We start from the raw sequence: 10,128 nt of genomic DNA, 5'->3' as shown, positions 1-10,128 counted from the left end.
TTGCCTTTTTGGAATTTACAGTCTCGGCTTTTAGGGAAGGTTTTTACATTTATCTGTGGGTATCCAGGGCTCATGTATGGAATTACTAACCAGCATAACTGAATAATCAGAAAAGGGACATTTTGCTATGTCTGCTAGGTGGCTAAAGTCTGATCCTCAGAGCCTATGGTTTGGACGGTCAGCAACGCTTGGGCCCGTCCTGTGTACACTTTCATATGTAAATTACAAAGTGGGAACAACTTGTCCCACCCAAGACCGAAAAACTGGGAAGTCAGAAAGATCCAAGAACACGATTCCTCTGTCACCAATTTCAGGGCCCCAAACATGCTGGAACGATGGCTGGTCCACCCAATCAATGGAATTCAGAGCTAAGAATGAAGCCACTGAGCGGCATAATCGCTGTAATTAGTCAAATGGTGTAATTACAGTAAACACATGGTAAATTGCCAAAGAAGCATCTCATTGCAGAGCATATCAGGTGTTATGATGACTTCTGAAGGTAAACAGGATTTGGATATACCATAAATGTCTATGACAATAAGAAGGCATTTTTTTTAACCGGTGAATTTATTTTACTCCCTGGTTTGGCTTTCTGAAGTTACCTCAGTTTAAACGGGAGTTAAAAAGGAAATCAGGCATTTGGGAAAACTGGGGATTATCCAGCATGATGCCTTGGCAAGAAGGTGGTTGTTGTTAAGTGCTGTTGTTGATCCTGTACAAGGTTTCCGAAGCTGTCAATCTTTGCCAGGGCACAAAGTCTCATCTTTCTCTCTTGGAGTGGCTGGTGGACTTGAACTGCCAGCCCTGTGGTTCACAGCCCCGTACTTATCCTTACAGCACCACCATGCTCTCAGTGAAAGTAAATAGAAAGGATTTGATGTGTGAAGCGGGTCACCGACCAAACCCAAATCTATTGCTACCAATCAATTCCCGCTTGCAGTGACTCTATATGTTGTTGTCGTTGTTGTTGTTGTGAAGTGCCGTTGAGTCGGCCCCGACCCATAGCGACCCTGTAGAGGGTTTTCAAGGAGTGACTCTCTATGTTGTTGTTGTGAAGTGCCGTCGAGTCGGTTCCGACATTGTACACTTGTATGGGAACAGTTTCGTCTTTCTCCTGAGATGCTGCTGGTGAGTTCAAACCACCGACCATGCCATTAGCAACCCGAGGCCTAACCCACAGCGTCAACAGGGCCCCATGAAGCAAGTCATTGTTGTTGTTGTGGTGAAGTGCCGTGGGTAGAGCTGCCCTAGTGGCTTTTACGGCTGTAAATCTTACGGCAGTCAACAGCCTCTTCCTTCTCCTGTGGAGCACTTGGTGAGTTCCAACCAACAACCTTTGGGTTGGCAGCAGATTGTACACCCACTGTGCCATGGGGGCTCCTCTACTGCGTCTTAGGATCTAGAGGGTGACATTTTATTTTGTTTTAGATCATTTGTATTATAATTTACATAGCCACATGCTGATGCCGTTGTCAAGTTGTCATTGAGTTGGTTCTGATTCGCAGCGACCCTGTATAGGGTTTCTAAGGAGCAGCTGGTGGGTTTAAATGGCTGACTCTGTGGTTCACAGCTCAATGCTAATCCTACAGCACCGTGCCAGGAGTCCATACGGAACGGCACAATCCCTGGACATTGCTTTCCCATGCATGCCACCCGAACATCTCCCTACTCTTTCAGACCCAGTGCATTACATTTCGGAGTCCCTGGATGGTACAAAAGGATCCCTGATGATGCAGTAGGTTACGGATTAGTCTGGTAACTGCAAGGTCAGTGGTTCAAATCCACCAATCTATCTGAGGGAGAAAGATGAGGTGCTCTATGTCTGCAAACGGCAGTGGGATGGTTTTTGGGTTGTTCTGGGCTGGCACAAATGGTGACCATGCTCAGCTGATTATTGAAATGCTGGAGGAGTGAGCCCACCAAAGGCATGGTGGCGGCACAAAGGCCTGCTGACACATTGTGGAAAATCAGCCACTGAAAACCCTTCGGGACGCAACTCTAGTCTGATGCACATGGAGGCTCCACAAGAAAGAGTCAACTCGAAGGCAACTGGGACCTCGGACATAACATTTTATCACATTTTAAATAAAGTAGTATATTATCACCTCAGTAAACATGAAGCTTGAAGCATTATGAAAGTTCAATACATATTAATAATGCTAAGTAAATGGAATCATTACAGATAATGAAAGATCATGACAAAATATGAGACATAATGATCATCAGTCTTGCTCTTATTGACAGAGCTTGTCCATGGAAGTGGTAGCCATGATGACATAACGCTACAGCGTTTCATGATTTTAAATGATTTTAACGGCTTTCACACTTCGGATATTTATCTGAAGCTAATTCAGGCTTTTCCTATCTGACATTCTCCTGCCATGAATATTGCTAGGTTTCTCTGTAGTATGAATAAAAGTGCTTTTTTTTTTTTCTTTTACCTTGAGGATTCAGGTTTTACCATGCATTGTTTATTACTTAATTTCATTTTAACTCCGCAGAAAGGGGGAAAGATCATTTCATCCTAATTCTCGCTGTGAGAAAGAAATGAACCAGAAAACTAAGCAACAAAGGAATTAAGAGCCCCCATGGGCTATAAAGGAAATGAGCTCATGAACTGAGAACACAATTGTTATTCAAAACACATTTCTCTTAGTGCATTCATTCACTTATCTAGTGAACAGAAATGAACTCTAACATTGGAGATACAGGAGGGAAGTGAAACAAAAACACGGGGTCTGCCCTCCTGGGGCTAAAGACCCATTTACAAGATGTATTCTGCAAAAATCCGTGGCACACCAAGAATGTATGACCAAGGAACCTGAGTGGCCCAGAAGTGACATTTGAGGTGCATCTAAAGAGTGAGAGGAGAGCCACCCAGACAGAGCAGAAGCAAATACGTCTTGGTGTGAGGATTGAAAAAGATCAGCAGAGAGGTGGAGGGATGCAAGATGAGGTGGGAGCAGTGGCCAGAGCTGGACCTCGGAGGTAATTCAAAGGATCTAGGTTCTATCTGCTATGGATGAACTGTGTTCACCCAAAACATCTGGATGCCCTAACCCCCATACTGGTGAACATGACCTTGTTTGAAAATAGGGTTTTAAAAAATGTCACCAGTCAAGGTCATCATGGAGAAGGGTGGGTCCTAATCTAACCTGATGAGTGTCCTTATAAAGAGGGCAAAGATGTGAACACAGACCACAGATACAGAGGAACAATGGCCATGTGAAGACACAGGCAGAGGCTGTATCACAACACCAATGATGGATGGCTGCGATCCACAGAAGCTGCAAGAGACAGAGACAGATCCGCTCTAGAAGCTACCAGAAAGAGCACAGCCCTACTAACAGCCAGAATTCACACAGGTGGCTCCGGAACCATGAGACAATACGTGGTTATTGTTTGAAGCCACTCTGAGTGTGGTACTTTGTTTGTGGCTGCCTTAGGAGACTCCTACACCATCCCAAGGGCAGTGAGGGCCCATGGGAAGGATGTGGGCGTGGGGGCGAAGGGATCTCTCTAACTGATGTGTGGACACTGGCTGGGGACAGAGTGTAAGAGCCAAGTCCAGACTTGAAGCATTTGCTGAGGCCCAGGAAAGAAATGACTTAGAGTTAGTTCAGAGTGAGGATGGGAGGAAGACAAGGTCATCGACAGATCTCAGCAGGTGAACTGAGAGGTCTGGGAGAAGGCATGCACGTGAGTAGTGAGGGAGATGGGGATGGCATGGGTGGACCACAATGCTGGCAATGGAAAGCTGTGTGCTGGCCACCTGAGTATTTACCTGAGACTTTATTAGCATTTCTCAAGTTGTAACAAATAATAGATTGCATGTCTGCTTCCACTCCTCGCTTAGAAGTGAGGTCCTTCAAGATGAAGACAACGAATAAGTCGGTCCCATTTACCGACTAACGCAGGGGTCTTATTCTAACTTAGTGATTAGTGTGCGCCTGTCTCAAAAACCTGAGTAAATGCTTGCTGAGTGAGGGAAAGAGGGAGGAGAAGACAGAGTGGGGAGGAAAGCTTGAGTGATGTTCTGGCTTCATTCTCCATCTTAGGTCTTAGACAGATGGACCTGCTGCCCCGCTTTCATCTTTCCTAATTGCCTCCATTCTTCTCCCTCTCTGACCCAGCAAGGATTGAAGCCTGGCATCAGACATTACTGCTAAGCCATGAGGGGGCCTGAGAGAGAGGAATGGTCTAGAGAGCCATCTGTCTGCAATCTGCAGATAAGACAGATTCGCTCACGGATCTTGCAGGACCTGTGCTCGGTGGGGTGCAATGGCAGGAGTTTTCCATGGCACCTGCAAGGTCAGTCACTGTCCTTCCTTTGGAGCGGCAAACATTAGAAGTCATCCCCGGAGTATTGCACATGAGCATCCATTATGCAAGCATCTGATGTGAACATCCTCACCTGCAGCCTGGGGTTTGATGTGACAACTTGTATCGCCGATGCATTTGCTGTATGAGTTATCGCCTGTAATGTGTCTGTAGGTCAGTCGTTCTGTGGTGGCTTCATGTTGTTGTGATGCAGGTAGCTATGCCATCCGTATCTCCATCCCAGTAGCGGGGTTTCAGCAGAGCTTTTAGACTCAGACAGACTAGGAAGAAAAGCCTGTCCATCTCCTTCCAGAATCCAGCCAATGAAAACCTTATTGATCGCAACAGAACACTGTTCAACTTGCTGGCTTTGCATGGGTCATCAGGAGGGATTCATTGCTGGAGGAGGGCATCATGTCTGGTGACCAGAGAGGGTAAGGGAGACTTTGGTGAGGATGGTGAGATGGGTTGGCACCATAGCTGCACCCATGGACTTGGACATGCCAACGATCACGACTATGGCACACGATGGGGCAATCTTTTGTTCTGTCACACAGAAGGTGCTCATGAGTAGAAATCACGTGCTGGCAGCTGTTTACCTGTCTAGGTAGTAGTTATCTATTACACTTCATCATTAGATGACCACAATCAGCAGTAACAATGACATAATGGCAGCTCTGTATTAGTATCTATTTCTGCATAGGAAGATTACCACAGACCAGCCTAACAGCACATGTATCTCACCTCACGGTTCCTGTGGGTCAGGACTCCAGGGCTCCAGCTTAGCTGCGGCTTCTCTTCATGCTGCATCAGGTGTTAACAAGGGCTGGGGGCTCATCTGAGGCAGGACTGGGCAGGTTCTGCCGACAGGCACACACGGTTCGGTTCCTGTGGTGACAATACTCTGAGGGGACAGTTTCTTGCTGGCTGTTGTCCAGGACCACTCTCAAGCTCCAAAGGAAACTCTCATTCCTTACCATGTGGACCCCACCACATGGCCGTTTCCTCCACAGGAACCTCAGGGAAGAGGGAATCTCTTCACAAGCTGGAGGTCAGAGTCTTGAGTAAGGTAACCATGGAAGTTTAGTTCATCGGTCTGCCACTGTCTACTGGCTAACCTCCAGGCCCGCCCCTGTCCACACTCAGTCAAGAGCATGACCACCAGGAGCAGACCTCAAGGCCACTGGAAAACTAGCTGCTACACTTACCGCTTCATTGCTGCTGCACAGAAACTGGCATTTGTTCATATAGGGACCCTGTTTTCGGCAGCTTGCTAATGTGCATTGTTCATTCTTTCTTAGATTCCTCTGCATTTTTGCTAATGATATCATTTGGCAGTGTGGACAGTTGTTTTTCCCGAGTCTTTAGACTGTGTTCATTGCACTATAACTGTGTGCTGGCCAGGACCGCGGCCTTCTCTCCCTTGTCCACGCTGCTGTGCTGGACGATGATTTGTGTCATAGAATTTTTGAAGCTATTTACCAATTGAATGGTATTCCCCTCTAGTACTAGTATTTTCAGTGCTTTTTTTAAGGTCATGGATAAATTTTATTCTTCTATTTCTGTATTTATTGAGAAAACTTATATGAAGTTTTCTCCATAAATCCACTAATGAAATGGATTAAATTAAATAGATATTCTCACCTTTAAGAATGATCCTGTAAGACTGTAATCATTGCAATGAAACACGGTGAGTGTAAAACCGATGTTCTCCCATGTAAACTATCACTCAACTCACAATAAAAACTTAAAAAAAACAAACAAAAAACAAAACCTATGAAACCCTGTTCCGCCATGAATTGGAGTCGACCTGATGGCAGCTGATGGTAGACTAGACAAATTTTCATACAACTTTATTTCTTTCTCAATATTATGTTTTTGAGATGTACCCATTAATTTCTAACTACTTCATGATATTCTCTTGTATTATATTATCACAACTTAAAAAAATGATCCTATAACCATTAGTGGTTAAAATCTTCCTACCCCTCCACTCCACACACACACACACAACCCACACACAACAGTCATATAGATGATTTCCTCTAATTATCCAAGAAACACATATTTCAATCAACACCTTGGAGTAGAGAAGAGTAGAAATACCCTATCAAATGAAGACACTATCATAACGTTGACACCTGTTCCAGAAGCCCCAAGCCCACTGTTGTCAAGTTGATTCCAACTCATGTGACCATGTAGGACAGAGTAGAATGCTTCCTAGGATTTCAGAGACTATAACTCTTCACAGGAGCAGACAGCCTCATCTTTCTCCCATGCAGCGTCTGATGGATTCGAACTGTCAGCCTTTTGGTTTGTAGCCCAACACCTAACCCAAACCACCACTAGGCCTCCTTTCTTAGTACCTAAGGCCCACAAAAATAAAGCAACATTAAAAACAACAAAAAAAAAATCATCTGGGTGATTCCCTTTATATGAAATGTTCCGAATAAAGCAAATCAATGGAGTAAGAAGGCAGGTTCCATGGTTGTCCAAGGCTGGAGGATAAGGGAGAAGGGTGAGCTGCTAACGGGGTTCTCTTGGGAATGATGGAACTGTTCTGCCTTGATGTGGTCATGACTGTATAACAGGGAATATACTGAAAGTCCCTGAATTGTACGCTTTTAATGGACACATGATGTGAATGAGAATAATATTTAAATAAATTAAGCTAGTTTGGAAATTATTAGCCAATCACATTCATGAATACATATATGTACACACAAGCATTTATATATCACATTAGCAAATTTACTAGCAATGTATTGTTGTTGTTGTTGTTAAGTGCCGTCGAGTCGGTTCCGACCCATAGCGACCCTGTACAGAGTTTCCGAGGGTGTAAATCTTTACTGGAGTAGAAAGCCTCATCTTTCTCCCGCAGAGCGGCTGGTAGTTTCGAACCGCTGACCTTAAGGTTCGCAGCCCGATTCGTAACCACTACACCAGAGCTCCTTTGTATAGTGAAAGATAATTATGTTAGGATCAAGATAATGCATTAGGATTAAGGGTGGCATGGTCAACTGGCACAAGAGTCCACAAAGACAATGTTCTACATCCTACTTTGGTGAGATTATAAAATCTCACGAGAGGCCATATCAGGTGCCACTATAGGTCTCTTCCTGTGTGGAGGAAAGAAGAAGAGTGATGAAAACTGAGGATTCTTGGAATCAATGAGTCCAAGGGACTAGTGGACCACATGAACATCAGTCTCCATGACCCTGAGACCAAAAGAACTAGATGGTGCCCAGCTACCACTCAACTGTTCTGAAAGTGATTACATAAGATCATCCTAGATAGAGTTGGAGAAAATGTGGAACAAAATTCAAAACAATAAAAAAGATGAGGCTTGCTCGTCAGAAAGAGACTGGAGAAACCCGAGATATGGCCCTGGGTCACCCTGCAAGTCTGGAACTGAATGCATTCTCATGGCTCAATTTTCAGCCAAGCAGTAGGCATGCCATGGAATGGCCAACCATTCCAGATCAAAAGGGCAGCATTTATCTAAGGCCCAAATTCAGAAGGGCTGGGAAAGAAGGTGGAATGGAAACACGACTCACAGGGAGGAAGTGGATAACTGATGCGACATGGAGAGGATGACTTTCATTGAAACTATGTATTTGATTTGTTGAATGTCAAACTGATGACCTGTTCTGACATCTTCACTCAGTTCATAATAAAAAGTTAGAACAGAGAGATTAAGGCCGGCTCAAGGCTGGGAATCCAGGTGGTGTACTGACTAAACACTTAGTTACAACCAAAAGCCTGGCAGTTTGACCCTCACTCAGGGACTCCCTGGCAGCAAAACCTGGCGATCTGCTCGTATAAAAGACGATAGCCTAGAAAACTCCATGGGGCTTTTCTAATCAATCACGTGGGGTCACTATATATAAAAAATCAACTTGATGGCATCTAACAACAAGGCTAACTTACCCATTAATTTAGTTAGTAAATTCACTGACAGATTTATGCAGGAAACTACATATATCCATTATGTAGGAAAACATAAACTGATAGGGAAAGACATTGACTATTTGAATTTAGCAACTGAAATTGTATGTCCTCATGGAAGAGTAACTGTCATACAGATGTCAAGTCTCCCCTTCGTTGGTCTATAGGTTCTTTGTAATTCCAATCAAAACTGTAATTGATTTTGTGTGGACCATGGCATACTGACAAACAGGGTAGATGGATTTCTCTCTCTTCCTCTTTGCTACTATTATTGTTGTTATTAAGTGCCACCGATTCTGACTTATGTTGCTGTTATTAAGTGCCATTGAATCAGTTCCAACTCATAGCAACCCTGTCTAGCGTTTCCAAGGAGCGCTGGTGAGTCTGAACCACCAACCTTGCAGTTCAAACTGACCTTGCGAGGTTCAATGGACCTCTCTCTCTTCCCCTGTGTTACTGTTGTTAAGTGCCATCGGTTCTGACTCATAGCAACCCTGGATAGGGTTTCTGAGAGCTGCTGGTCAGTTTGAACTGTCGCCCTTGTGGCTACCAGTGTTGTCCCCTACTTTCTCCTTACTCTCACTTTCCCGTCTCTTTCCTTCAGAGATATCATGGCCAGAGATCCAAGTGTCAGCAGGCTGATAAACATGCCAAATCATCAAACATCTAACACAATCTTGTTACACATGAGGTCAGTCCCATTCTTGACGACCGAATGTGTTTCAGAATAGGACGGAGCCCCAAACGGTGTCTTCAGCTGTAATCTTTACAACAGCACATCGCCTGCTGTTTCTCCTGTGGAGTCGATGGGTGGGTTTTAACTGCCAACCTTGATGTTAGTAGTGAAGAGCAGACCATTTGCACCACCAAGAAACCGGGCCTATAAGCTGAGTAGTTATGTTCTGTAAGGTCACTACAAAGCTTGAATCAGTGCCCCTGAGAAACACAGGAGTGCTGGTTGTTGATGTTGGTAGGTGCTGTTGAATCAGTTCCGACTCATAATGACCCTGTGCACAAGAGAACGAAGCACTTCCCAGTTTATTACATTTCGGCCCATTGCTGATGCCACTGTGTCAGCCCATTTTTTTGGGCAGCATCCATCGTTTTGATGATCCTCCACTTTACCAAGCATGAGGCCCTTCTCCAGAAACTGGTCCCTCCTGACAATATATGCCCAAAGTATGAGAGACAAAGACTCACCATCCTGACTTCTAGGTAGGTTCCTACTAGTATCTGATCACAGTATTTTTGTCAACCCATTAATAAGTAACTGGCTTTTCTGTGTGTTTCTGCTTAAAGATCCCTTGTTTAATGTATGTTGTTCATTCATGAGTTGAACTCGCGGCCCACAGCTCTGAAACTCAAGCCTGAATGAAGCCCACCTAACACAAGTCTGTAAGGTGTGCCATGCCCTTCTTGCTCTTAGGGACTCTAGACAGCATTTCAGCAGTGCTCATGGGGCCATTTGAAACATGTGGAAACAGAGGCACTGAACAGAGTGTGAAAGGACACTCCTGACAGTCTGAGACGTGAAACAAGACGGCAGGGCATCGCCTTTCAACCTCAGCAGGGGACTTGCACACCAGGCAACTCAAAATGTTCTCCTATCCCATCTTCACAGCTAGTATGTTTGAGCCTGTGGGCAAAGCCACTGTGCCAGTCCATCTCACGGAGTCTTCCTCTTCTCACTGACCCCACTTTGTCAAGCTTGATTTCCTTCTCCAGGGACTGGTCCCTCCTGATAACATGCTCTAAGTTTGAGAGGTGAGTTCTCGCTGTCCTGGTTTCTAAGGAGCATTCTGGTTATATTTCTAACATTTCTTTCTTTTTTTTTTTTTTTTTCTATGGTATTGCTTATTT

The sequence above is a fragment of the Chrysochloris asiatica genome, unplaced genomic scaffold, assembly GCF_000296735.1.
Source record: "Chrysochloris asiatica unplaced genomic scaffold, ChrAsi1.0 scaffold00018, whole genome shotgun sequence".
Classification (NCBI taxonomy): Eukaryota; Metazoa; Chordata; class Mammalia; order Afrosoricida; family Chrysochloridae; genus Chrysochloris; species Chrysochloris asiatica.
The sequence above is the reverse complement of the archived record's forward strand: the minus strand, read 5'-3'. Positions refer to the sequence as shown.